Below are 13,645 nucleotides of genomic sequence, written 5' to 3'. Positions count from 1 at the left end.
GGCATGTGAGACTGTTCTGCTACTGTTTGATGTTTCTAGTGACAAGGAACACTCCACTTTTGGAAGTAGCACTTCCATTATAGAATAAAAAAAGGAGATAGAAAAGAAGAAAGGTGTGGGCCCCCCTTGAGGGAAAAGATCTATGAATGACAGACATTTTGGGTAATTCATGCAATTGCAGAGCCAGACATGTCAGTCAGATCTTTTCATCCGTAAAATGAAGGGAGTAGATGAGCTTTCTTTTCCCTTGTCTAATAGTCTGTGAAATCATCTAGACAACCACCTCCCAATTTTACAGAATAAAAAACGAGGCCCGCGGGATGTGTCTCACTTAAAGTAATACAACACCGTAGTGGAGAGACAGGCACGGAGCCCACTCCTCCCGGGTCCACACGGCCTCTGGCCGCTCTACAGGCTCCCCTGGAAGATAAAGAGCAGCAGGAGGGTGCAGGCTGGGCGGCCCGGGCTGGGGCACCCAGGGGTTGGAGGCCGCTTCCCGGCATTGGGCAGAGGACCGCCCCGAGGGGAGGGCCAGCAGGGAAGAGTTCGGGCCTCCTTTCCCACACTTCGTTAGGACCCGGGCCGGGGCGGACCTGCAGCCGACAGAGGGCGCGGGGCGGCTTCTGGCTCCGCGGGCCGGGCGGGTAGGTGGGGGCGCGCTGGCCCGGGCGCGCCGTCGGAGCTCGCGGGCACCGAGTCGTCCGGGCCCGGGCAGCCGAGCGGGCGGGGGCTGGCGGCGGGCGGGGCGGGGCGGGGCGGCCTGAGCGGGGCGGGGCGGGGCGGGGCGCAGAGGGGGCGGGCCGTGAGCGGGGGGCGGTGGCGGCGGCGGCGGCGGCGGCCGAGCAGGAGGAGAACATGGCGGCCGCGGAGAGCGGCTGAAATGCCTGTTCTTCAGGCCAGGCGAGCGGGAGACTGACGCTGCTTGCCGAGTCCTGTCCTCCGACGGCCGGACCGCGGCCTCAAGCGCCTCGGTCGCCTGTTCGCCGCTGCACCTTCGGGCAGAGCCTGCTCTGGGGTCGTTCTGCATCCCCCTGCGAGGGGACCCGTGCTCCGGAGGAGGGGGCCGGAGAGCCGCGGCTGCAGCCGCCTGGGCCCCGGGGGCTGGGCGCCGGGCCGAGGAGCGGCGGAGGCCGCGGCGGCGCCGCTACGGTCGCGGACGAGCGCGGCGCCCGTGAGCGCGGCCCAGAGGCGGCGGCGACGGCGGCAGGTGAGTGGCGGCGGCGGGCGCGGAGCCTCGCGGTGGGTGCAGCTGTCACGAGCCGCGCGGCCGCCGAGGCCCTAGGGGGCGGGGAGCAGCTGGCGCCCTCCGCCCCTGCTCGCCTTTCTCTCGGTTTCATCTCCCCCTCCCACTTTCCCCGAGTTCCCCTCCTGGCCTGGCGCGGCTGGAGGGGCCCTCCAGCCGAGGTCGCAGCTGTCACCGGCACCAGCTGGGGGCTGCTCCCCGGCGAGGGAGCTCGCTGCAGAGCGCCTCGCCTGCGCCTCTCTCCCAGTTGCCCTAGTTAGCCGAGGGCGAGCATCCGCGGAGGACGCGCGAGGCTGCGCGGCGCGGGCCGGGTGGGGAGCGGGCGCCCCGAGCCGCCGCGGAGAGGGGGAGCCGGAAGTCAGCGCGGGCGCCCCTCGGCCCCGAGGAGCGCCGTGACCTTGGCCAGCCCGCCAACCTCTCCGAGTCTCGTCTCCTGCACCGCGAAATGGGGGCGACCCCGGCGTACCTCTCCGTAGGCGCAGCCTTCGACGGCACTTGTGCTTAGCCTCGCGCTCTTGCCTTCTCTGCCCAGGACCAGGGACTTGGGAGGTAGAAATGGGTGGATAAAGCCGATTTTCCTGTTACGACTGGGGTTTGGTCCCTTTCCTGGGATTCTGCCCGAAAGGACCTAGGAAGGGAAGCAAACGTGTTGACTAGACGATTGGGAGGTGGGGTTGGTTAGTGGTCAGTGACTGAACTCTCCTGGTCCCTTGGAAGACATAGAGAAATCGGACACCAGGGTCCCTCGTCCTTACTACCCGGCTGTGGTGTTTTTCTTTCTTTTTTTCTTTTCTTTTTTTCCCATTTTCTTTTAATAAAAGCAGTCACTCCCATGGGTCAGACACTGACTAGTCTAAGGATGTTCGAGGGAGAACGGAGGGGTTGACAAGGCAGCCTGTGAGACAAGGACAGGCCCCCGTGCTGTGGCCGCAGAGTTTGGTGGGGAGGAAAACTTTAAACTGGAGAGTCTGTTATCCTTTCTTGCCCGCCTCTCCTCCTTTATTGTGGAGGCGTTGAAGAGGCAGGTGTCCTTGTGGAGAAGGTGACACTTTTTCTTTTGAGATAGTGAATTTTTAATGTCGAGTATTTGGTTGGTGAATGAAGGGTCCTCGAGGGAATTGCGGTCCCAGCACCTCAGTGGATGGCAAGAGGAACTCTTTGGCCATGATTTGTGAGGCATGATGCTTAGACTTAAGTGATGAAGAAAATCAAGCGTCCGTGTAAGACATTACTACCTTGAAGTTTAGGTATTGGACAGTTGTAGGGGTGGATTTTAAGGGTTAAATTTGTTTGAGGTTTTTCCTCTGCTTTGCTTAGGGAATTGGTGGGAGGTTAGTCTTAAAAAAAAGTTGGCCAAAGGGGCCTCTCTGTTAGTTTCACAGAATCTGTGATGTAGGAAGGGGTCGAATTTCTTCATGTTGGGAATAAAGTGAAAAGAAAGTATTTGCGTATTTGCTCGGGTTTTTTGGCTCTTGAACTAGAAGTAGTTTTGGGTTAAAGGTAGCAGTGGGGTTTGATAAATAGGCATTCTTTGAGCAGTTTGTCATAAACTAGATAAAATGGAAGTGTTTCTACTATATCTCCTGTACCTTGTGGAAAGGTCTAAAATTGCTTCTGCCTTATTTCTGAGAAAATTTGTAAGATTGTGTCTATTAAATTGCTTTTTCGTGTGGTTTAAGCCAAAGGAGTGTTTTAGATCTGCATTTTTAGGTAAGTGGTTTTATTGAAAAACAGTGTTTGATGGAACTAATAGTGATGGTTCCACTTAAACTGGGATTATATAGACAATGCATTTTCCTCCCTCTTTCTGCCAACATTTGTTTTTCTTTCTCCCTCAATTCCAGGGTTTCATTTCTAGAAATCTGGACTGGAAACAGAAGCAGCAGTTTGTATAATCCCAAGAACTTGCTTATGCCAGGAAGCTGTAAGGGTAACATGAAGTGGGTGTGATATAAAGATACTGCTACTACTTCAGACATTTAACTGTTAAGGGAGCCTCAGGTCAAACTTTATATTTTGCTGAATTTCCTGTTTTCTTATATGTGTTAATCTTTTGGTGGGCAGAGGATTGGGTTGCTATGGTGCCGACTGGTGTATATTGTGAAAGTGTTGGCAAATTTATAAAGAAAGGTGGTAAACAAGCCTAAATAATTTAAAGATGTTCCTAGCATGAAGTGTTTTCTGCTTGTCCTCTTGACCCTGCTAATTCAGTGAGTGGTGTTTGCTAGAACTAAATGTTAAGTAAGTGATAAGGGTGGTATGGAAGTGCTGAAAGGTATAGTGGGAGAGAGAGTATCTTAGACATCCCTTGAAAATCTTTTTTTTTTTCCTAATGGATTATTTATCAAACTGTGATTTCTAATTGTTTTTAAGGACATTTTAGCTCTTGTTGCTCAGTTGTCATCAATTTTATATTCCTTCTCTTAGATACTGCCTCTGTTTCTTATTTTAGTTTGTATTTTTTGGCCCCATCTCTCAAGGACTTCATATTGTTTGAGTGTAATGTTGCATATCTTATGGAGTTGTTTGGCCTTAAGCCATATGGCCTAATTTAACTTTCATTTTAGGGCAGATATGGGAGGTCAATACAGGCAGACAACACTGCATAGAATCCCCTAAGTCATGGAGCATAGGAGATCCCCAGGATGCTCATTATTGTCTTGGCAATGATTTTACCTTCTAAATATGATAATCACAGGAATTCTCAAAGGGCCATCCATTACTTTACTGGCAGATGTCCAAAAATGTTATGGTGTACACTTTTCTGTATTACCTGCAAATACTGGATGCTGAGGTGGGTGTGGGATTAGATGAAAGACTTCTGTTTGAGGAGTTGGATGACAGAGCCCTATTATCTATTAGTCTGGGCTAAAATTCTCCCCACCTTATATAAAGTTCCTGTGTGTTTGGACAGATTAGACTAGGGAAAGAACTTCTTGATTGTTTCTCTTTCACGTTAATCAGTAGCTTATGCTTTGGTCATTGGCTACGGAGAACAGACTTCATGGTCTCAGATCTTTTCCTTACCTCATGAAAGTGATATCTAGACATTTTAAATGTTGCTTGTCTTTTCTTATATTTTAGTTAGACTGTGTACCTTTCCCTCAACGTATGGTGTCAGAAGTCATACAGTGGCCTAGTGGCAACTGGGTACCACTATTGATTGCTTAATTTAAGAATGTACAGATTATTTTTTATAGCCTAGTTCTGGAAAATGATTTGTAAGTGTATAGTACTTGGATTAGTATAGAGTGTAGAAATGATTATTTTGTATTTCTGCCAGATGGATACATAGCTAAATAAGGGAAATTATTATAAAACACTGACACTAACATGCAAATGCAGTTCCATAACTGCAAGACAGAGTTGTTGTATCAGTGTTCTCTCCCTGATAACCCCTCCACAACATGGTATTTTTGAGACTCTTTGAAGTGATAGGCTTTTAGAAAAGCTTAGTAAAGTCATCATATTTAAAAGATAAGTAGCTTATACCAAAATAGAAGCGGTAGTCCCTTCAGGAGTTATTGAACACTTGAAATTAACCAGTCTAGTCACCCTCATTTTAGATAATTTTTTATTCTAATCTCTTCCCTGCCCTGTGTATGTTTTGTGTGGAGGGTAGGGACTTTTGGTTTTGTTGAGTAGCCCTGAACCAGACTATTGGGAACAGAAAGGCCAATCTGATAAAAAAATAAGTGCAAGTACAGAGCTGAAGCCTCATCACCAGGCCGTTGTATGACTTCTGACACCATATGTTGAGGGAAAGGTACACAGTCTAACTAAAATATAAGAAAAGAGAAGAAACATTTAAAAGAAGTTCTCATTAAGCATTATGATAACACTGGATTATCCAATTTTCCCAGACTGACACTTCATTTTTACCCTTTGGCTTATAATTTTGAGGCAATTTTTAAGCTGCTTTTAGAAATGGAGCTTTGACTTCAGACAGACAGGGGCTGTTGTCTTGGCTCTTCCAGATACTTAGTTGATAAACCTTGGGTATTTATACTAACCCTGAGGTTTTCATATATAAAATTGGAATAATGTATTTCATATTACTGTGATTTAAAAATTAGCTTATATTAAATAATAAGATATTTATCATATAACTAGCACATACTAAGGCATTAATAAATAGCTAACAAGTGGGTATTTCACTAATGACTCCATCAACAAATTCTCTGATTCTTTTTTAATTTTTCAGATTTCTCACGCTTATTTCTGGTTCTATAATCTGATCCTCTTGTCACTTTAAATGTGGAGTAATAGGAGTCACATTAGCTCTAGGGGCCTGAGTTTCTTTATCATTAAATGAACATATTGATCTGATGTCACATTTCTTTTTGTGCTAAAATTATGTGATTTGTAAGTTTATAGCTGTTTGCCTGCATACATTTTCCTCTCTAATTTATCTAAATAGAAATGCTGAAAAAAAACCTTTCTAAAATGTTATTTGATGTTATTGTTATTAGTGAAGAACTCTGCAAATTTATACAGTTGTAAATCATTTATTTCCCATTCCAGAAAATTTGCTGTAGATTCTTTTATTTCCCATTCCAGAAAATTTGCTGTAGATGGCATATGCTTTGTAAACTGTTCCAAGTGAAGGAAGTATCATAACCACCCATAGATATCTTGCTTCTTTGCTTTTGCGTGTTTCATTTTCTTAAATTGTATTTTCTTTTCCTTTATGTTTTTTGACCTTCAAAAACAGAGTCAAAGCAGGTATATTCTCCAGGAAGTTTGATTTTTATCACTCACTTAGCATCAATTACTCCAGTTTGTTTTACAAAATAAACTTGCCTATCTCCCTCGGTCCCCTTCCTCTTAACTTTCACATTTTTTCCTGATACTTGGGGTGCTCTATCACTGATTAGCCCTTTTTATTTTATTTTTTTATCTGGAGACAGGTCTCACTGAGTTGTCCAGGTTGACCTCAAACTTGCTTTCCTCCTACTTTAATCTCCAGAGTCACTGGAATTATAGGCATGAGACACCAACCTCTTTTTTTTCCTCTTCTTCTTCCTCTCTCCCTTCTTTTTTCTTCCCTCCTTCCTCTCCATCTTTTTTTTCTTCATGTTGGCTTTCCTAATTAGAGTAGAAAATTCTTTAGATTGCATGAACCATAATATTTAGAATAAAGGAGCATTAGGGGTCATTTAGGATAACAACCGATAATATTACAGATGAGAAGACTAAATCCAGGCAAATTGTATTTGATTACAGAGATTTAAAATTTTTAAATTCTACTAAACATTTGCGTAATCTTTGAGCTAGAAGGAAAGGAGCACAGTCAGCTTAATGTGCTGATCAGGTTCAAACAACTACTTCTTAAAAACATGTAAAAAAAATTGTATCAGTATTGAACATGTACTGACTTTTTTCCCTAAACTATAGTGTAACAGCCATTCATATAGCATTTCCGTTGTATTAGGTATTGTAAGTATTATAGAGATGATTCAAAGTGTACAGGAGGATGCGCATAGGTTATGAGCAAATACTGTGCCATTTTATATAATGGAATTGAGCATTCACAGATTTTGCTATACACAGGGGTTTCTGGAACCAATTCTTCACAGAATTCTTCACTGAAAGGCAACTGTATTTTTAATTTTTTGAGCAAAGATTGATTCTTAAATATTGTAAAAGTATGAATTGGGAATTAATTAAGACCATTCTCTCAAAGACTACAAAAATGTCTAGAGAGAAATATCTGCTTTTCTTATATGGCTCTTATTCAGAGTCAGAAAATATTTATTGAGTCTGGTCTCTGAGCCAGTTACTATGCTAGCTATACATACTGTATTTTATAAATGGGGAAACAAGGCTCAGGGAAGTTAAGTGGCTTGTGTAAGACTGCATAGTTGTTAGGAATGACATTTGAGTCTAGGTCTTCTGAGGAGAAATCACATTCATACCTTTGAGTTGGCTTCTCTCCAACTGTGTTTGTCCTATTTGGCCACATTATGACACTCTTTTTGTTTCGGGACTTTCTTTCTGTTCCATATATATTTTATGGAGACTTTTGCCATCTTGTTCTATTCTGATGAACTGGGAGCCATATATACTAGTTACTTAATGAAAATGTCACTTTAAGATTCTTGCACTGTTTCTAGTCTCACCTTTGTACTTTAGTAATGTTGATTGTTTAGTGCTTCTGTCCAGGTAAGCTTATCTTTTAATGGTTGGTTTTGGATTCTTAGCCATAAAATTCAGCCTCTCAAGTTTTGTTACTATTTAAAACCTAAGGCTAAGTGTGTTTCCTTTCTTTTGGAACAAATTGATCATTCTTCTGTGCTTCCATTTGTATGTTGAATGATCGATCATATGTTTTTTAAACAAATATTTTAGTTATAGATAGGTACAATACCTTTATTTATTTTTATGTGGTGCTAAGGATCAAACCTAATGCCTTACATGTGCTAGGCAAGCGCTCTACCACTGAGCCACACACAGCCCCAACCCCAGACCCAGATGATCATATTTTGATAGCACTAATATATCTTGAATTTGGTTTTGCCTATATGGTTAAAATCTTTACATACTTTTATTATCAAGCATAGATACTTTTATTATCTAGTGTAGATTTGACTGTTTAATAGTAGAAGGTGTTGTGTGTGTGTGTGTGTGTGTGTGTGTGTGTATGTGCATGCCACACTATATTTTACCAGATAGCTGAAGGATGAAATGTCCTTGATTTTTGAAAGCATCTAAATATGTACTGCTGGCTTTATTTTGGTGAGTCTGTTTGTAGAAAACCAGGGAAAAGTTATTTGTTCCACAAAGTCTTAAGTCATACCTCCCTCTCTATTCTAGGTTATACAGGAAGTCTGTAATTGAATTTCTAAGTAACCACTCAATCATTCATTGAAGTTGTGGTTGTATGAGTACATACTTTGTTCAAGGTGTTGTGCTATTAAAAGATAGGGAAGTAAAACAGCAAGATACAGATTCTATTCTTAAGGAGATTATGACCTGAGAGAGGTGATAAGGCAAACACACAAATACCTATAATAATAATTAAATGTGATGAGTGCTATGAGAGACATACTACAATAGTAATCTACTTTGAGGATTAAGGGAGAGAGAAGGAATGTTTTCACTTGAGTAGTGGACAAGAAGAGCATTGAAGGACAGAAATCTTTCTGTAAGGGTGGGGTGAGGAATTTATTTTCAGGAAGATTAAATAGCAAAGAAGAAAGGATAGGAATACCTGGGGTCATTTAGGAAGAAATGAAGGAGAAAGTGCAAGGAGGAATGTGGAATTAGTTAAAGTAAGAGAGGGAAGCAGATGTTCTGGGTGCAGTCACAAGACATTGAAGGATTTTTATGTGGGGAGGTGGTGGGAGCAGTATGTAGTAAGTATGTAGATCTGGATGAAAATGAGAAATGTCAGTTTTCCAAATTTATGTGGATCTTTTTTCTTGGCAGGTTTTATCCCCCAAATTTTATATTTTCATACTTTTTGAAATGATTCCATGTGTAAGGCTTATCACACTGGGAACTTATTCACTCATTTTTATGTATATATAAAAACAGATTATGTGTTTTTTTAATAGAAGTTAGTATAAAATCTTTTTCACTGCCTTATATTTTTTTCTTTTAATTTAAAGCAGTAGCTATTCTTTTAAACAGTACATTATCATTTGACATTCTTAAGATGAGGCAGTGGGCTTGTTATTTCAGTGTAAAAATGTCATCTCCTTTGTATAAATATAAGTGTATCTGACTGTATAAGTGAGATTGGTCATACAAGTTGGAAGCCCCTTGCTCTCAATATAGTTCATGATTTATTTTCTGATGTATTTATGCCCTGTCATGTTCCAAAAAAGGATTTAAGGCAGGATATGTCATGAAGAGTCTTGGACCTTGTTCCAGCCCTGTCTATTATTTGACTGATGCCCACGGCCAACAATACACCGAGGGAACGCCAGGGAACCCAACTGTTATCACAGAATGTGCTGCAGTTTTTCTTTGGCCAAACTGGTGGTGATTCAGAGACAGTTAAAATATAATTGGAATACCTTTAAAGATAAGCCCTTTAAACTTGGATAGCATACAAGGGAAATTGGTTAGAAGGCAAAGACAGAGAGCCTTGACCAGGCACTGTTAGAGCAGTGGTGTCTAATGTAGGGTTTACATTCAGTTATCTGGGAAGTGGTAGAAATATGAGAGGTCTGTGAGGAAGTTTCTTCACTTTCAGTCTCTGATGATGTTTTCCAGTTTACTGGGTTTGGGTAATTGGATTTTAAAATTTATTATTTTAAATGGTTGATTCTTAACACTAATTTGTATATTGCAGTAGGGAGTCACTGTGCAGCTTTTTTTGGTATAATATTTCATAGAGGTGAACTGGTCATCATGAGGCAAAGGACTTAAGAATTTTTTAACTTAAAGCTGACTTACTCATTCTTCCACAAAAAAGACAGATGTCTTAAATTTGCTAACATTTGCTGTGACACATGGGTATGAGTTGTACACTATCTAGCAAATAAATACTTTTAATCTGCCCCTTTAAGATAATGGTACATTCCTAACAGTGGATGAAAAAGTACCTTTTACAACAAAACAAAGTTTAGAGTTGTGGGGAGAAGATATATGAGAGTGGTATTTGTAAGTATTTTCATCATTGGATTAGTTGCTGACAAGGATACATGTTAACTCTAGGAACTTTTAGATTTGTACACTTGAATTTGGAAACAAAGTTTTTTTTTTTTTTAACTTGTATCAAAACCTTGTTAAAGAGGTGTTTAATTGTCTTGAACCCATCTGCTGAAAAATATAAAAAGGCAATGCCATCTAATTAGTTTGTAGAGTGACTGATTGCCATCAGGAAATATGGAAATGAAGTAGCTGCATTTTAGCCAAATTATTTGCATAAATGGTGAATGGGATTGCAATTGAATATCATTTTTAATTTAGTTCAGCCAGTAATGGAGTTCTTTTGGTTTTATTCATCTTTGTAAAGTATGTTTTTCAGCTATGCTAACCATTAAAACCAAGTAAAATATCTACTATTAAAATGACCTAATTTAGAACCAGGTCCTCAAGTTGTGGCATTACAAAGTATCAAAATAATAAACCATGTTCAATCACAATACTGTCACCAAAAGTAATGGAATTAATAACAGTGTTAGAAAGGACATAAAGCCTTTATATCATCAATAAGTAAAAATAAGTGTTAAAAATTGGTTTATTTTGTCATATACCATTTTTTTCATTTTTGTGCTTTACAGGGTACATATTTTATTAGTTTGGTATGCAATGTATATAAATTATAAATAAATACATATGACTTCCTATTTTAAAACCTTTTGAGCTGTGGGATATACGGTAAAAATAGTTATCACTATTCTATAGAAAGAAGTCTTGACCTGCAATTCATGGACTAAGACCTCTAGATTGACTTTAGGGGAGGTCTATAAACACTTTGAGATTATTTGTAAAATTTTGTGAATCTCTGCATCTCTCTAGTGAGAAGGTCTGTAGATTTCACCAAATTCTAAAAAGGGTCCATGACCCTTCCCCAAAGGTTAAGAATCCCTGTTGTTGAGGTTTGGGACCTCAATAACTCTATTCATGCAGTCTTACCCTCTTGCCAAGTTTAATGGATGTATCTGATGTCATAACTGAAGCCTGCAGTATGACTGGATTTACAGTCTATTTTTCCATTTTGCAATAGATCTGATTGCAGTGCATTTGGCCTCTACAGGTGTTTGAGCTCTGTTTGTTGCACAACTACCTGGCCCTTTATACTTGGTTGCTTTTATATATCATTTCCCCCCTCAAGCTCCCTACCCCCAATAAAAAGGAGTGGATGGACCTATTTTATGAGTGTAATGTCTGTGTGTGTAGAAGAGCCCAGCATCAATTCAAGTACTGCTGTGTGGGATGGGATTCACAGTTGCCCTGCTTTTAAAATTAAAAAAAAAAAAATTTTTTTGTTGTTGTAGTTGGACACAATACCTTTCTTTATTTATTTTTATATGGTGCTGAGGATGAATCCAGGGCCTTGCACATGCTAAGCAAGCACTCTACCGATGAGCCACGACCCCAGCCCTGCCCTGCTTTTAACACCTCTTTTACATCTGAATCTCTGCTTTCTAGAGTCCTTGGGATCTGACTCAGACATATATTAAAACACTTTTCCAAGTTTTACAGATCCTTAGATTGGTTTCTTTTTCTCTTCACTGACATCTTTCTATTTCAGGCTTGTTGTTATTACCTTCAGGCCTGAGATAGTATCTGAAGTTGTCCCACAGTCCCCAATGAGTTTCCTTTTCAGTCTGTGCTAAATTTTATTTTAGAAAGATCTTCCCAATTTTACTTTTGTTGTGTTACTTTGCTAAAAACCTTCAATATTTCCTCATTTCTGTCAAGATAAAGTTGTTCCTTAGCCTGCCATTTAAAGTTTCCCAATATCTGGTACCAGTTTGCTTTTCTGGCCTCATTTTCCATTAATGTCCAGAGACTGTTTGTTTGAAATAAAATTGTTAGTTTATTGTCCCCTAAATATTACTTGGGTTTATATGCCCTGTTACATACTTCTTTCCCTAGAATATTTGATATTCTGCCTATTTTTTGAAGGCTCAAGTCAGATTTTGCCTTGCTTCTTAAGTGTTCAGACTATAAGATTTAATCTGTTCCTTTTGTGAACTCATTATTTCCCTTATTATTCATTTGATATTATATAATATAGCCTTGTACTGTGTGCAGCATTTTGTTTTCATGTGTTCCATACCCATCTTAGGGTATAAGCATGGCAAAAAGAGATCTTGATTTACATTTTGTCTTCTGCAGTGTCTCACATGTATAGATATTAAAATATTTGGCAAATCATGTTGATTAAATCATAATGCTATCTATGAATATACTTAGAGAAATTGTGTGTGTGTGTGTGTGTGAGAGAGAGAGAGATACTCACTGATAATCTAGGGATTCTCTTTACTGGTTGCAGGATGTTTGGGGAATTGAATAGGAAGTCAGGTATTGCCTGGAAAATGTTCTACAACATAAAAAGTGTTTTTTTTTTTTTTTTAGGGCAGTGTTTAAGTGTCTGGAATAGCCTATTGAGTCATTGTTCTGCGGTGTAGAACTTTACCTGTCATGGTAAACAGAGCTTGTGTTCCTTCCTTTCTCTCCTTATTTGTGCTGGAGACATAAGTTTCTAATATTGTAAGCATTACTACATTTCTGTTTTTAATTTATCAGCACATTCTTCACACTAGAAGATATATTTTTATTAAATACCTGTGATTGGTAATATGGGTCATCATGAAGTTATATCTATGGTTCCTGCTCTTCAAGAAGATTATAATCTCTGTAGGGAAGCTCATTTACTTTAAATCATTCACGAATTTAAAAATATAAAACAGTACAAAAGATGTCACATGGGAGTGTATGACTTAGTTGCTGAGATATATGGAAACTCCTGTAGCACTATTTTTAGCACTTATTTGAAATTTATTGTCATGAAATCTTGTTTCTGTTGTTATGTTTCCCTTTGCTCCAGATTGTAAACTATAGAGGATAGAGATCATTTTATACTAGTTAGTTCTGCATTGCTTTCCTAGTGCTCTACCCACATTGTATGCTCATAAATTACTGATGAAGCTAGCATGGTCTGGGTGGCTTCCTAAAATAAGTGGATTTGGATTAGATTTGTGCGATATGGAATGATGCGTATGACATAGCCCCATAGTACATGAAAAAAAGGATTCTGTTGTTAATAAAGTAGGCTTAGTGTACATTCTACAACAGGAAATAACTTCCTTGGTTACTGTGGCTTTGGCCCTAAAGTGACCCACATAATTTCTTCTTATAGCCCATTGGCCAGAAATAGTCATAGGGCAGTACTTAAAGGGCTAGGAAATCTATGAACATGAATTTCAGTGAGCAGTAAAGCTTTTACCTCACCGTAGCAGAATTGATTTTCTTCAGAGAGATGAATACCAAAATTGGTAGGCCCTGAATTCATTGAAGAGCAGAGGAATTGCATCTTTATGTTGATCTACATGGAATCTTTATTATTAAATTTATTTGTGAAAAGAACTATAAGTGCTGATTGAGACAGTTAAAGGAGAAATTTTACTTTAAACATCAACCCCTCTACTTTAGGGATAGGTGTTAATATTTGTTTTAGTTTGCTACTGTCTTTAGAATTGATATTTGAAACACATAGTAGATACTTGGCTTCAGTGTAACAGATCCAGAACTTTCCTATGTGTACTGTTTGGTGAAATTATAGGGTGAGAAAAGAGAGAGAGTAAGTGCTCTCAGATACTAATGTCGAGTTTTTGCTGTTAGAGAATTTCAGAAAAATTATCCATAGTGCCTCTGGAGGTCTTTCCCCCACTACTTTCAATGCTGCTAATTAAAATCTGTGTTCTCCATTAAAACTTA

General features: G+C 40.1%; 1 protein-coding gene across 7 annotated transcripts in view; it reads left to right on the top strand.

Moving 5' to 3' along the window:
- The first annotated feature begins 890 nt into the window (after positions 1 to 890).
- The window catches only part of NCOA1 (nuclear receptor coactivator 1), a 257,026-nt gene continuing 244,271 nt past the window's right edge, over positions 891 to 13,645 (top strand). For 4 of the 7 annotated variants that reach the window (XM_081265100.1, XM_081265097.1, XM_081265102.1 and 1 more), the window contains exon 1: positions 1,069 to 1,207. The gene's annotated coding sequence lies outside the window, so the exon portion shown is untranslated. Of the gene's footprint in view, positions 1,208 to 1,264; positions 1,793 to 13,645 lie in introns of those variants that run through there. The other 3 variants (XM_081265103.1, XM_081265098.1, XM_081265099.1) reach the window with 3 other exon arrangements.

The sequence above is a fragment of the Spermophilus citellus genome (assembly GCF_964194105.1).
Source record: "Spermophilus citellus genome assembly, chromosome: 13".
Taxonomy (NCBI): Eukaryota; Metazoa; Chordata; class Mammalia; order Rodentia; family Sciuridae; genus Spermophilus; species Spermophilus citellus.
Note: the sequence above shows the minus strand (reverse complement) of the source record. Positions and strands in the feature narration are given on the sequence as shown.